Source organism: Panthera pardus, unplaced genomic scaffold (genome assembly GCF_024362965.1).
Source record: "Panthera pardus isolate Hobbes unplaced genomic scaffold, ASM2436296v1 HiC_scaffold_6, whole genome shotgun sequence".
NCBI lineage: Eukaryota > Metazoa > Chordata > Mammalia > Carnivora > Felidae > Panthera > Panthera pardus.
Window position 1 is genome coordinate 109,371,591 of NW_026526991.1, and position 15,491 is coordinate 109,387,081.

General features: G+C 38.3%; 2 protein-coding genes across 4 annotated transcripts in view; one reads left to right on the forward strand and one right to left on the reverse strand.

Moving 5' to 3' along the window:
* Positions 1-15,491, reverse strand: part of CCNY (cyclin Y) — a 315,204-nt gene that overhangs the window by 291,129 nt on the left and 8,584 nt on the right. The gene's annotated exons all lie outside the window — the stretch shown is intronic.
* The window catches only part of LOC109276297 (translation initiation factor IF-2-like), a 107,004-nt gene that overhangs the window by 59,180 nt on the left and 32,333 nt on the right, over positions 1-15,491 (forward strand). The window lies entirely within an intron of this gene.

The window sequence follows — 15,491 nt, forward strand, 5'->3', positions numbered from 1 at the left end:
GATGCAGTGATGTGAACTGGGGGAGAGGAAAGCTATATTGCCACAGAGGGAACCCTTTGGTGGAGAGAGGAGAGAGAAGGGGAGAGCTGCATATTGGGTTTGCACAAGAAAAGCACTCCCCAAAGCAGGGAAGCTCAAATTCTGAGGTTTTAGAAGTCTGCACCATTGGCTGCAGTCAAGCCAGCTGGGCAGCAGTGCACCTGGGGACGAGGGCAGAAGCCTGGGAGCAGACAGCATGGTGTAATGATCTCCTGGGTCCCACTGGGAGACAATGTTCCCCTTCCTAAAGGACATTTGGAAGAGGGGTATATTGCCTCTCCAAGGACAAAAGACCCTTGCCAGCACCATTGAGTGGCCGTTCATCAGCAAAGGACAGAAATACAGGCAGAGGGCATATAATCTGGTCTCTGCTTTTTGCTGTGCTTCACCATAAACTCCAAGCACCGGTGCAGCCATGCAACTGCTTTTCTGGGACAGAACAGCACAAGACACAGCACTATGAGGCTCTCCTCTGAAGGACAGGAGCAGGTCTGCATCGTACCAGGCCCTTCAAGGTTTGGAGTTTTGGATCTGGGCTGGGTGCCAGAGGTAAAACAAAGGAGAACTGTGACACCGGGTGTGTTGACAGCTTGGGCACAGACATGGTGAGGGCAGGGATCTGATGGAAGCTGGGACACAAGAGGGGAGATTGTTCCCTTGTCTGTGTGTGCTTCCTCAATAGTGGCAGGTGCAATCTTCCCTCTCTAGAGACTAGACAGCAGTGTAATGCCATCTTCCCCTGGCCTACCAGTATGGTTGGAGTTCAGTGAGCAACACAGCACCCCCAGTGGAGGCTGAAGCTGCTTACACCAAGCCCTGCCTCCCTGCACCCTGCAAATGCATCGTTACTAGGGCAGGTCTGACTGTGAGCCAGGACAGTGGGCCTCACCCCCAGAAGACCATCACAGGCCCCCACATTCACCAAGTCTATTAATCATAGAGTGCTCCAAATCATCAGCTTCAGTTCTGGTGGAAATAGGACCAGGCATTCATTTATTTATTTATTTATTTATTTATTTATTTATTTCCCTTGGAATCAGGCTTATAGTTTTTTGTTTGCTTTTCTTTTCTTTTCTTTTCTTTTCTTTTTTTTTTGAGATCAGGCTTCTTTTTGTCTTCCTTTTTCTTTGAAATCAGGGTAATGTTTTGTGTGGCTTTTTTTTTTTTAAGTTTATTTAATTTTGAGAGACAAAGAAGGCAGGCAGGGGAGAGGCAGAGAGAGAGGGAGAGAGGGAATCCTAAGCGGGCCCTGCACTGTTAGCACAGAGCCCAATGTGGGGCTTGAACCCATAAACCTATGAGATCATGACCTGAACCAAAACCAAGAGTCAGATGCTTAACCGACTGAGCCACCCAAGCACCCCAGGCTTATAGTTTTTTATTTGTCTATTTGTTTTATTTTGTTTTGTTTTGTTTTGTTTTGTTTTTTATTCCTTTTCATTTTCTCTTTATATATTTATTTATTTTTGGATTGGCTTTTTAATTTTTTTTAGTTAGGCTTATTTTAACAAGCAAATCAAAGCACACCTAGTTAAATGTCAAAACACTCCCCACTGTAAGCAAGGAGAAACTCTACAAAGGACTGACCTGGGGAAAAGAGCAGTCAGAAAAACAACAGCAAAGTATATACAGCATACACCAGAAACACTCCCTGAAGCACCGGGTCCTGGGATAGCGTATGACCCCCTTTTTATATAGCATTACTCTCAGGAGCAGGAAACATAACAAGCTTTCATAACACACAAAAGACAGAAATCAAGGCAAAATGAAAAGATGGAGTAATTCTCCCCAAAGGAAAGATCAAGAAGAAATCACAGCCAGGGATTTACTCAAAACAGATATCAGCAATATATCTGAACAAGAATTTAAAACAACAGTCATAAGAATATTAGCTGGGCTTGCAAGAAGCATAGAAGACTCCAGAGAAACCCTTGCTGAAGAGATAAAAGACCTAAAACTAGTCAGGCTGAAATAAAAAATACTATAACTGAGATGCAAAACCAACTGGTATAATCACAATGAGGATGAAAGAAGCAGAGGAATGAATGGATGATATAGAAGATAAAATTGTGGAAAATAATGAAGCTCAAAAGAAGAGGGAAAGAAAACTATTAGTAAACTATTAGGTCGCGAATATAGACTTAGGGACCTTAGCAATTCCATAAAGTGCAATAATATTCAGATCATAGTAGTTGCAGGCAAAGAGTGGGGAAAAGGGGCAGAAGTTTTATTTGAACAAATTATAGAACTTCCATAATCTGGGAAAGGAAATAGGCATTCAAGGCCAAGAGGCTCAGAGAACTCTCCTCAAAATCAATGAAAACAGGTCAACTTATATCATAGTGAAACTTGAAAAATACAAAGATATGGGATTATGAAAGCAGCTAGGGACAAAAATTCCTTAACCTAAAAGGGTAGGCACATAAGGTTAACAGCAGACCTATCCACAGAAACTTGGCAGGCCAGAAGGGAGTGGCATGATATATTCAACGTGCTATATGGGAAAAATATCCAGACAAGAATACTTTATCCAGTCAGGCTGTTATTCAGAATAGAAGGAGAGATAAAGAATTTCCAAAACAAGCAAAAACTAAAGGAGTTTGTGACACTAAACCAGCTCTACAAGAAATATTAAAAGGAACACTTTGAGTGGGAAAGGAAGACCGAAAGTGACAAAAACTAGAAAGGAACAGAGATAATCTACAGAAATATCAGCTTTACAGGTAACACAATGGCACTAAATTCATATCTATCAATAATTACTCTGAATGTAAATGGACTAAATGCCTCAATCAAAAGACATAGGATATCAGAATGGATAAAAAAAAAAAAAAGACACATCAATATGCTGCTTATAAGAGACTTATTTTAGACTCAAAGACACCTCCAGATTGAAAGTGAGGGGATGGAGAACATTTATCATGCGAATGGACATGAAAAGCTGGAGTAGTCATACTTATATCAGACAAACTAGATTTTAAAACCAAAGACTATAATAAGAGATGAAGAAGGGCACTATATCATAACAAAGGGTCTATCCAACAAGAAGATCTAACTATTGTAAGTATTTATGTCCCCAACTTGGAGAGAAGTCAAATATAAACCAATTAGTAACAAACTTAAAGAAACTCATTAATATTAATATAATAATAGTAGGGGACTTTAACACCCCACTTATAACAATGGATAGATCATCTAAGCAGAAGTTCAACAAGGAGACGACAGCTTTGAATGGCACACTGCCCAGATGGACTTAATAGATGTATTCAGAGCATCTCATCTTAAGTAGAAGAATACATATTGTTTTCAAGGGCACAGGGAACAAACATTCTCCATAATAGATAACATACTGGGTCACAATTTATCCCTCAATGGGTAAAAAAAGATTGAGATCATACCATGCATATTTTCAGACCACAACGCTATGAAACTTGAAGTCAACCACAAGAAAAAAATTGGGAATACCACATATACATGGAAGTTAAAGAACACCCTACTGAAGAATGAATGAGTTAACCAGGAAACTGAATAAGAAATTTAAAAAATACATGCAAGGAAATGAAAATGAAAACATGACAGTCCAAAACATTTGGTATGAAGCAAAGGTGTCATAAGAGAGATGTATGTAGTAATACAGGCCTAAATAAGCAAGAAAAGTCTCAAATACACAACCTAACCTTATACCTGAAGGAGCTGGACAAAGAAGAGCAAATAAAGCCTAAAACCAGCAGAAGAAGGGGAATAATAAAGATTAGAGCAGGAATAAATGATACAGAAATCAAAAAAAGCAGTAGAACAGATCAACAAAACTAGGAGCTGGTTCTTTGAAAGAATTAACAATATTGATAAACCCTTAGCCACATTTATCAAAAAAAAAAAAAAAAAAAGAGAGAGAAAGACCCAATAAATAAAATCATAAGTGAAAGGGAAGAGATCACAACCAACACCAAAGAAATACAAACAATTACAAGAGACTATTATGGGCCAACAAATTGGGCAATCTGCAAGAATTGGATAAATTCCTAGAAACATATAAATTACCGGGGCGCCTGGGTGGCTCAGTCGGTTAAACGTCCAACTTCGGCTCAGGTCATGATCTCACAGTTTGTGAGTTCGAACCCCATATTGGGCTCTGTGCTGACAGCTCAGAGCCTGGAGCCTGCTTCAGATTCTGTGTCTCCTTCTATCTCTGCCCCTCCCCCACTTGTGCTCTGTCTCTCTCTGTCTCTCAAAAATAAATAAGTGTAAAAAATAAAATAAAATAAACATACAATCTACCAAAACTGAAACAGGAATAGAAAATTTGAAGAAACCCATAACCAGCAACGAAATTGAATCAGTAATCGAAAATCTCCACAAACAAGAGGCCAGAGCCAGATGCCTTCCCAAGGGAATTCTATCAAACATTTAAAGAAGAGTTAACACCTATTCTTCTGAAACTGTTCCAAAAAATAGAAATGAAAGGAAAACTTCCAAACTTGTTCTATGGGGCCAGCGTTACCTTGATTCTAAAACCAGAAGAAAAAAAAATCCACAAAAAAGGAGAATTACAGACCAATATCCCTGGTGAACATGATGTAAAAATTCTCAGCAGGATAGTAGCAAATCAAATCCAAAAGTACATTAAAATAATTATTCACCATGATCAAGTGGTATTTATTCCTGGGCTGCAGGGGTGGTTCAATATCCATAAGTCAATCAATGTGATACACCACATTAATAAAAACAGGGTAAGATCCATATGATCCTGTCAATAGATGCAGAAAAAGCATTTGACAAAATATAACATCCATTCTTGATTTTAAAAACCCTCAACAAAGCAGGGATAGATGGAATATACCTTAACATCATAAAGGCCATATATGAATATATGAAAGACCCACAGCTAATATCATCCACAGTGGGGAAAAACTGACAGCTTTTCCCCTAAGGTCAGTAACATGGCAGGGATGTCCACTCTCACCACTTTGTTCAAAATAGTACTGGAAGTCCTAGCCTCAGCAATCAAACAAAAAGAAATAAAAGACATCCAAATCAGAAGAAGTCAAACTTTCACTATTTGCAAACAACATGATACTTTATGTAGAAAGCCAAAAAGACTCCACCAAACTATTGCTAGAACTGATACATGATTCAGCAATGTTGCAAGATATAAAATCACGTACAGAAATATGTTGCATTTCTATACACCAATAATGAAGCAGCAGAAAGAGAAATCAAGGAACTGACATCACTTACAATTGCACCAAAAACCATAGGATACCTACAAATAAACCTAACCAAAGAAGTAAAAGATCTGTACTCTACAAAACTATAGAACACTTATGAAAGAAATAAAGAAGACAAAGAAATGGAAATACATTCCATGCTCATGGATTGGAAGAACAGATATTGTTAAAATGTCTATACTACCCAAAGCAATTTACACATCCAATGCAATCTCTATCAACACCAGCATTCTTCACAGAGCAAAACAAACATTCTAAAATTTGTATGGAAACAGAAAAGACCCTGAATAGCCAAAGTATGTTGAAAAAGAAAAGCAAAGTGGGAGGCATCACAATTCTCAACTTCAAGCTATATTACAAGGCTATAATCATCAAGACAGTATGGTACAAAAACAGATACATAAATCAATGAAACAGAACAGAGAACCGAGAAATGGACTCATAACTATATGGTCAACTAATCTCCAACAAAGGAGGAAAGAATATCCAATGGAAAAAAAGACAGAGTCTTCAACAAATGGTGTTGGGATAACTGGACAGTGACATGCAGAAGAATGAAACTGGACCACTTTCTTACACATACACAAAAATAAATTTAAAATGGATGAAAGACATAAATGTGAGGCAGGAAACCATCAAAATCCTAGAGGAGAACACAGGTGGCAACTTCTTTGACCTCAGCTGTAGCAACTTCTTACTAGACACATCTCCTGAGGCAAGAAAAACAAAAGCAAAAATTAACTATTGGGACTTCATCAATATAAAAAGCTTCTGCACAGTGAAGAGAGCAATCAAAAAAACTAAAAAGTAAACTACAGAATGGGAAAAGATAAGTGCAGATGACGTATAGGATGATAAAGGTCTAGTAGCCAAAATCTATAAAGAATTTATCAATCTCAACACCCCCAACATAAATAACCCAGTTAAGAAATGAACAGACATTTCTCCAAAGACGACATACAAATGGCTAACAGACACATGAAAAATGCCAAACATCACTCATCATCAGGGAAATATGAATCAAAACCACTACCTCACACCTGTCAGAATGGCTAAAATTAACTCAGGAAACAATAGATATTAGCAAGGATTTGGAGAAAGGGGAAACCTCTTACACTGTAGGTGGAATGCAAACTGGTCCAGCCACTCCAGAAAACGGTTGGAGCTTCCTCAAAAAGTTAAAAATAGAACTACCTCATGTCCAGCAATTGCACTACTAGGTACTTATCCAAAGAATAGAAAAATACTGATTCAAAGGGGCACATGCACCCCAATGTTTATAGCAGGACTATCAACAATAGCCAAATTGTGGAAAGAGCCCAAATGTCCATTGACTGATGAATGGATAAAGAAGATGATATACTCAGCCAACAAAAAGAATGAAATCTTGCCATTTTCAATGATGTAAATGGAACTAGAGTGTATTATGCTAAGTGAAACGAAATAAGTCAGAGAAAGGCGAATACCATATGATTTCACTCATGTAGAATTTAACAGACAAAACAAATGAACATAGGGAAGGAAAAATAAAATAAGATAAAAACAGAGAGGAGGCAAACCATAAGAGACTCTTAACTAGAGAACAAACAGTGTTCCTGGAGGGGAGGTGGGTAGCGGGATGGGCTAACTGGGTGATGGGCATTAAGAACGGCACTTGTGATGGGCACTGAGTGTAATATGTAAGTGATGAATAACTGAATTCTACTCCTGAAACTAATTTTTAAAAAAGATATAATTACATGAATCCACTCTTGTAGTATCATGTGTCATACAGAATGGTTTTCACCACCTATGTGCTCTGGCTATTCTTCCTTCCTCCCCACCCATCCTCTGGCAACTACTGATGTGTTTATTTTCTCTACAGTACTGCATTTTTCAGAATGTCTTGAATACAGTATGTATACTTTTGAAATTGGCTTCTTTTACTGAGCAATATGCACTTAAGTTCCTCCATGTCTTTCATAGCTTGATAGTTCATTTCTTTTTTAGCACTAAATAATTAATACTCCATGATCTAGATGTACCACAGTTTTGTTTTGTTGTTTTACTAATTTACCTACTGAAGGACATCTTGGCGGCTTCCAAGTTTTGGCAGTCGTAAATAAAGGTGCTATAAACATCTGTATGCAGCTTTTTGTGTAACCCAGTTTTCAACTCCTTTAGGTAAATGCCAAAGAGCATAATTGTTGGATCATATGGTTAGAGTATGTTTAGTTTTACCAAACTGTCTTCCAAAGTGTCTGCACCTATTGCTCCATATCCTCAGCAGTATTTGTTATGAGTGTTTTGGATTTTGGACATTCTAATAGGTATGTATCTCATTGTTGTTTTAATTTGCAATTCCCTAATGACATGATGTCAAATATCTTTTCACATGCTTACTTCTCATCGGTATATCTTCTTTAGTAAGATGTCTGTTCAGGTCTTTGGCCTATTTTTCAATCAGCGTGTTTAACAATCCTTTATCAGATGTGTCTTTTGCAAATTCTCCCAGTCGGTGTTTTAACTTCTATTCTCTGTACATTGGGTTTTGCAGAACAGAAGTTTCTAATTTTAATGAAATCTATCTTATCAATTATTTATTTCATGGATTGTGACTTTGATGTTGTATCTAAAAAGTCATTGCCGGGGCTCTTGGGTGGCTCAGTCGGTTAAGCTTCTGATTTCAGCTCAGGTCATGATTTCACAGTCCGTGAGTTTGAGGCCTATGTTAGACTCTGTGCTGACAGGTCAGAGTCTGGAGCCTGCTTTGGATTCTGGGTCTCCTCTCTCTGCCCCTACCCCATTCTCTCTCTCTCTCTCTCTCTCCCTCTCTCTCTCTCTCTTAAATAAAACATTTAAAAAGTTTTTAAATAAAAAAAAGTCATTGCCATCACCAACATTTGGGTTTAGTATCTAGGTTTCCTCTTATGTTGTCTTCTAGTAGTTTTATAGTTTTGTGTTTTATGTGTAGGTCTATATTTAGATCAATTCTGCATGTTTGTGAAAAGTTTAAGGACTGTGTGTAGATTCTTTTTGTTGTTGTTGTTGTATGTGGATATCCAGTTTTACCAGCACCATTTGTTGAAAAGACTATCTCTTCTTTGTTCTCTTGTTTTTGCTCCTTTGTCAAAGATCCGTTGACTATATTTATATGAGTCTGTTTCTGGGCTTTCTATTCTCTTCCTATTCTTTCATCAATGCCACACTGTCTTGATTGTGGTAGCTTTATAGTAATTCTTCAAGTAGAGTAGTGTCAATCCTCCAATTTTGTTCTTTTCCTTCAATATTGAGGTGGCTATTCTTTTTTTTTTTTTTTTTTTTGCCTCTCCATCCACAATTTAGAATCAGTTTGTTGATATCCACAAATAAATTGCTGGGATTTTGATTGGAATTGTGTTGAGAATAACTGACATCTTAAGTCTTTGTATCCATGAATATGGATTATCTCTACATTTATTTAGTTATTTGATACCTTTCATCAAAGTTTTGTAGTTTTCCTCGGATAAATCTTGTACATATTTTGTTGGATTTATACCTAAGTATTTCACTGATTTGGGGTGCTAATGTAATTTGCAATGTGTTTTTAATTTCAACTTTCACTTGTTCATTGCTGGTATATACGAAAGCAATTGACTTTTGCATATTAACCTTTTATATTGTCACTTTGCTTTACTTGCTTATTAGTTCCAGGAAGGTTTTTGTTGTTGTTGTTGTTAATTCTTTTGAATTTTCCACATAGTGATCATGTCTTCTATGAACAAAGATAGTTATTTCTTCCTTCTCAATCTATAAACCATTTATTTCCTTTCCTTGTTTTATTGCATTAGCTTAGGACTTCAAGTATGGTGCTGAAAGGCAGTGGTGAGAGAAGACATCCTTGCCTGGTTCCTGATCTTAGTGAGAAAGTTTCAAATTTCTCACCTTTAAGTACGTTAGTTGTGGGTTTTTTGTAGATGTTCCGTATCAAGTTGAGGAAGTTCCTACTTTGTTGAGAATTTTTATCATGAATAGGGGTTGGATTTTGTCAAATGTGTTTTGGCATCTCTTGATGCAATCGTGTGGGTTTTTTTCTGCAGCCTGTTAATGTGGTGGGTTACATTAGTGATTTTCAAATATTGAATCAGCCTTGCCCACCCAGGACAAATCCACTTGGTCATAGTATATAATTCTTATTTATCATTGTTGGAGTCTATTTGCTACTATTTTGCTGAAGACTTTGCATCTATGTTCACACATATATCGATCTGTAGTTTGTTTGTTTTTTTCCTTGTAATGTCTTTTTCTGGTTTTGGTATTAGGGCAATCCTGGCCTCAAGGAATGAGTTAGAAAGTATTCCTCTTGCTTCTATCCTCTGAAAGAGATTGTAGAGAATTGGTATGATTTCTTCCTTAAATATTTGATAGAATTCACCTGTGAACCCATCTGAGCCTGGTGCTTTCTGTTTGAGAAGATTATTAATTATTGATTAGATTTTATTGATACAGGCCTATTCAGATTATCTATTTCTTGAGTTTTGACAGCTCGTATCTTTTATTTTTTAATTTTTTTAAATTTATTTTATTTTATTTATTTTTATTTTCCACAGGGTATAGAATTCTTGGTTGTTGATTTTTCCTCCCTACACTATAAATATCTCACTCCACTCTCTTCTTGCTTGCATGGTTTCTAAGCAGAAGTCAGATATAATGCTCATCTTTGCTCCTTTTGTCCCCTTTTTTTAAATGTTTATTTTATTTGAGAGAGAGAGAGAGAGAGAGAGCAAGGGAGGGAGCAGAGAGAGAAGAGACACAGAATCCAAAGTAGGCTCCAGGCTCTGAGCTGTCAGCACTGAACCAGATGCTTGACCAACTGAGCCACCCAGGTGCCCCATCATCTTTGCTCCTTTTTTTTTTTTTTTAATGTTTTATTTATTTTTGAGAGAGAGAGAGACAGAGTAAAAGCAGGGGAATGGCAAAGAGAGAGGGAGACACAGACTCTGAAGCAGGATCCAGGCTCTGAGCTGTCAGCACAGAGTCCCACATGGGGCTCAAACTCGTGAACCACCTGAGCCGAAGTCGGACGCTTAACTGACTGAGCCACCCAGGCTCCTTTTTCAGTAAGGTGTATTTTTCCTGTGACTTTTTTCAAGATTGCTTATCTTTGCTTTTCTGTACTTCAAATATGATATGCCTATGAATAGTTTGTTGTTGTTGTTGTTGTTGCTGTTGTTGTTTTAGCCTTTATCTTGCTTGGTTCTTTGAGCTTCTGGGTCTGTGGTGTGGTGTCTGAAATTAATTTGGGGAAAATTTTCAGTCAGTATTGCTTCAGATATTGCTGCTATTCCTTTGACTCTTTCTCTTCCTTGTGGTGTTCCTGTTACAAGTATGCTATACCTTTTGTAATTGTCCCACGGTTCTTGGATATTCTGCTCTGGCTCCCCCCCCCCCCCCCCAGTCTTTTTTCTCTTTACTTTTCAGTTTTGGGAGTTTCTGTTGTCATTTCCTTAGAAATTCTTTCCTTAGCCATGTCCAGTCTACTAATAAGTCCATCAAAGGCATTTTTTTCTTTCTGTTACAGTATTTTTCATGTGTAGCATTCTTTTATCCTTTCTTGGAATTTCCATCTCTCAGGGCGCCTGGCTGGCTTAGTGGATGGAGTGTGCAACTCTTGATCTTGGGGTTCTGAGCTCAAGCCCCATGTTGGGTGTAGAGATTACTTAAAAATAAAATCTTAAAAACTAATTTCCATTTCTCTGTGCTTACATTATCTCTCTGTTTTTGCATGTTGTCTACCTTTACTATTTTGGCCCTTAAATATTAATCAAAGTTTAAAAGAATTCTTGGTCTAATACTTCCCAACATTTCGGTTTATGGTTCTGATGCTTGTTCAATCTCTTCAAACTGTACTTTTGCCTTTAGTATCCCCTTCAAATAGAGAGTTCAGCCCCACCTCACATCCTTCCAGACTTGAATGCATCAAATGTAATGAGTTGCCTGTTGAGGACCATGGGCCTGACTTCATATAAGCATGCCAAATATTGTGATTCAGTTACAATCTCAGGTTCTCTCACTTTTTCAGCTGGGTGTTAACCTATCACCTTCTCAACTTTGTAAATCAATTACTTTATTCTGCCTCCCAACTATTTACCTGACATTACTCAACTCAATCAGGAACTTATAAGGTAGACAAAAGGCCACAGTCATGCCTGAACTGTTTTGTTTTGTTTTGTTTTGTTTTGTTTTGTTTTGTTTTGTTTTAATTAGTTGCTTTGGTCTTAATTCTGGGAATCAATACTTGGCATCTTTTTCTATCACAAATGAGAGCAGGAGCCCCATCATCTTCCTTCCATACCTGCATCTTCAAGGGAGCCTCTCCCTTGGCTTCCCACTGAATTCAGACCAAATCCACTCCCATCTTTCCACTGCCTAGAAACACTGGACACAGGCTGTTTATCCCAGCGGAAATGAGTGCTCTCTGCTATGTGAAAGCTATGAGCTGCTCCCCTCAATGGGCTGTTTAGTCCATTCTTCACTTGGCAGTTGTAGAACTAGACAAACCAGGAAATTTTGAATATGTAAGCAGAACCCACACAGGGAATAGCTTTGCAAAAGTCCTAGGGTGAGGTGAAATGAGTCTCTTCTGGAAAGGGCTGTTCTGTATGCTATCGTTACTCACAGTATGTCATCCTTCAAGGTAAGCCTTAGAAAGTAAATAAATTCCATTCAAATCAAATCAACAAATTCTTGCGAAACCACAAGTAGGAAACAAGAATCCTGACTAAGATTTATCTTGCTGCTAAGGATTTCCCACCCACCATCTGCTGGAGGGAGGATCTCTGTGACTGAGTCTCCATTAGGGCTCTTGTTCCATTCTGTTCTATTCATTCACTGTCACTGAGAAATATTGTTAGTTCTACACAAAAGGATCCTCTCTATATGGCTTACAAATAGAACAATAAATATGTGTGCTTGTGTCCAGCTTGAGAGAGTTTTAAACCAACAGCCCTCCCACAGGGTAATCAAGAGAAGCATGCTAAGTTTCTCCTTTAACAAATTATCTGAAGGTAATGTAAAGCCTCTTCTGTCATCTTTTCTTCTCCATAACCTACCCAAGGATGGCTTATGTCATTTAGATTGTAAAAGATAATTACACCTGTAGAACATGAGGAATGGGGCTGCCTTCTGCATTGTGACTCATAGCCTTTCCTGCAGGTGACTTGCAGGTGTGTCCCTCAGAGTGAAGGGAGGAAGTAAGCATGTCAGTGATATGCTACTGAGGCTGCATGTCCGCCTCTGCCTTGACCAACCCACCAAGACTTATTCTGTGTTCCTGATTCTTGTAAGCTGTATGCTTTAGAGCACCATATCCTGAAAAGCCCACTTTGTCCTTAACCGCTAAGGAAAATTAGCTAACTCAAGGCAACCATAGGCCACACTTTAGTGGCATGATGCCTTTGTACATCCTGAAATCCTCATTTAAAGTCAGGTGTGGGAGGAATAACTTGAGTCCTTTGGCATTGTCCTTTCAATACTCTATTCAAATGGTTCTCAACTCCGGCTGTACAAGGTAAAGATCCAGTACACATGGGAGTCACTACAGGCAAAATGCCCTCCAAGGAAATAAATTATGTAAGTGCAAAAACTGCAAACGTATGTCCAATAAGTGACAATAGAAATAACCCAGAGATCCACAACCAAAAGTATTGCAGAAACCCTAACCTCCAACTCTCTTCTCCATTTATCTAATTTTTCCCCATTTGTCAAGAAAACATACAAGTGTAGAACATAATATGCCCCAAATTATTTCTTCACACTATTATCTTCATTATCATATATCTCCAGTCTACTAATATTCTCAGTATATATCCAGTCCTTCAATTGTTAAGACTTTTATTGTGGACCATTCCCAAGCATATCATAGCATTCTTAAAAGTAGAGACACTCTTCTCTCAACATCCACTTTAAGAAAGTACAAATGCTTTTTTTTTTTTAAGTAGGGTTCATGCTAGGTGTGAAGCCCAATGTGGGGCTTGAACTCACAACCATGAGATCAAGACCTGAGCTGATATCAGGAGTCAGATGCTTAACTGATGGAGTCACCCAGGTACCCCTAAAAATGCTTTTTAAATGATATATCTTGCTTCTTTCCTTCTGTCCCGCTCTGCTATGCTCCTTTCCCCTCCTCCTCTCCTCTCTTTTCCTTTCTTTCTTCCCTCTTCACTCTGTTCTTATCCTTTAGAATGCTAGTAATACTTTCTTATGTTCTATTTCTACATATTTTCTCAAGTCATGTTTGGGTCAAGGTACTTGAGAACTCTTTCCAGAAAAGACTGGTTCAGAGAAGTCCAAGGTCAGTAGTTTTTCCTCAATATGGTTTGTAGAGAATCTAAAGGGAAGTCAATACCAGGATAATCCAAACTTTTAGAGTCCTGGTCCCAATATTAATCAGTGAAATTCTCAACTTGTAATGGATTCACCCTGACTTTCTTCAAGTTTTAGGTTTGATGCTCATGCTATTCATTATTTAACACACCAAGCCTTTCAGGAATCCCAAAGAATTTACAAAAAAAATTTTTTTTTAGTTTTAGTTTTATATATTTATTTTGAGAGAAAGAGAGTAAGTGTGCAAGTGGGGGAGAGGTAGAGAGAAAGAGAGGGAGAAAGAGAGAATCCCAAGCAGGCTCTATACTGTCAGTGTGGAATGCCATGTGGGGCTCAAACTCACAAACTGCGAGATCATGACCTGAACTGAAGTTGGACGCTTAACTGACTGAGCCACCCAGGTGTCCCCCAAAGATTTTTAAATTTAACTGTTAAATTCTAAGGTAATTCAGGGATCTCAAAAGTTCCTTCAGTTATCTTTAGTTGGGATTTGGGTGTAGCAGAGGGAAATCAAGCCCTGATGGCAGGCCCTGCCTGGCAATGAGAACTGGTGATTTTAAACCCTGGAAAACCATCTGATTGAGCTCAGGTGGGGCTCAGGCACATTTTTCTGAAGTTTTGTAGGTAGTCCTCATGCTTAGCCAGTGTTTAGAAACTTTATTTTAGGAAAAACTTGTATCTTTTAGGGTTTGCCAACTGGATGCTTTCTCAGCCTCGTCCCTGATCCAGGTCCTAGACTTGACACACTATGACAATTCCAAGAGGGAAGAGGGCAGTGGGAATGATGGAATGGTTTCAGTCCACCCTGGAGTGGGGCTATGGCAGGAGCAGGGTCATTGTTGCAGGAGGTAGACTCTTACACGTAAGATTTGCTCTGCTTTGACCTAAAATAAAACCCATGACTCAAGATTCTCTTCCCTCTAAGGTCTTGTCGAACAGACTCTGAGAGGAGTTAGCAGGAATTAGTTCATCAGTTGCTTGGTTGTGATAAGAAGGATCAGGTAACATGATACCACTACAGAGTAAGTTGTGCTTTGGGAGCAGGAGGGCCCAAAAAACAACAGAAAAAGGCATTGAAGTGGAAATAGACAAAGGACAAACTGGATCAAATTCTCAGTCTGACAGGGAGACTGTGCTTTCTCTGACCCTACTGCTCTTGTTTTCTTTCTGAGATATTAGTAGAAGACCATCCTAGGGGTGAGGAGAGCGACTGACTTTCCATAGCGATGTGCTATCTCAGGGCCCCCCTTTCCAAACTGCTGGTTGGTTATGTTTGAAACGTCTAGGAGACCACATTTTTTTTTTCTACTTTGAGAAATTAGGCTGAAAATACAATCCCACCCTGGGAAGGGTACCAGAAGTTAAAGTCATGATTTTTAAAAAGGCCTGAGTTTAAATCTAGGGCAGTGGTGGGCAAACCAGTCTGTGGGCCAAAGCCCACCTGTTGCCAGTTTTTGTGTGGTCCAGTTTTTGTGTGGTCCAGTTTTTGAGTGGTTTTTAGATTTCTAAATGATGGGAAAAGAAATCAGAAGAATAGTATCTTGTGATGTGAACATCATGAAATTCTTTTCAGTGCCCGTAAATAAAGCTTTATTGAAACATGGCCATGCTCATTTGTTTACATGTTGTGTACTTCAATGGCAGTTGAGTAGTTATGACAGGGATTGTATGATGTCCTCTATCGCTGTGCGGAACTGCTCAGTGACACAAGCAGTGTCACGATTTTTAATTGAACAGCATTTTGAGTGTTGTACATATTGCCATAGCATGACATATTATATGTATTTTTTAAATTCACATTTTATTTAGGTTGGAGTAAACTATACAAAATCGATTTTCTTCACCAAAAATAACGGCAATATTTTCTGTATTATTTCTAGA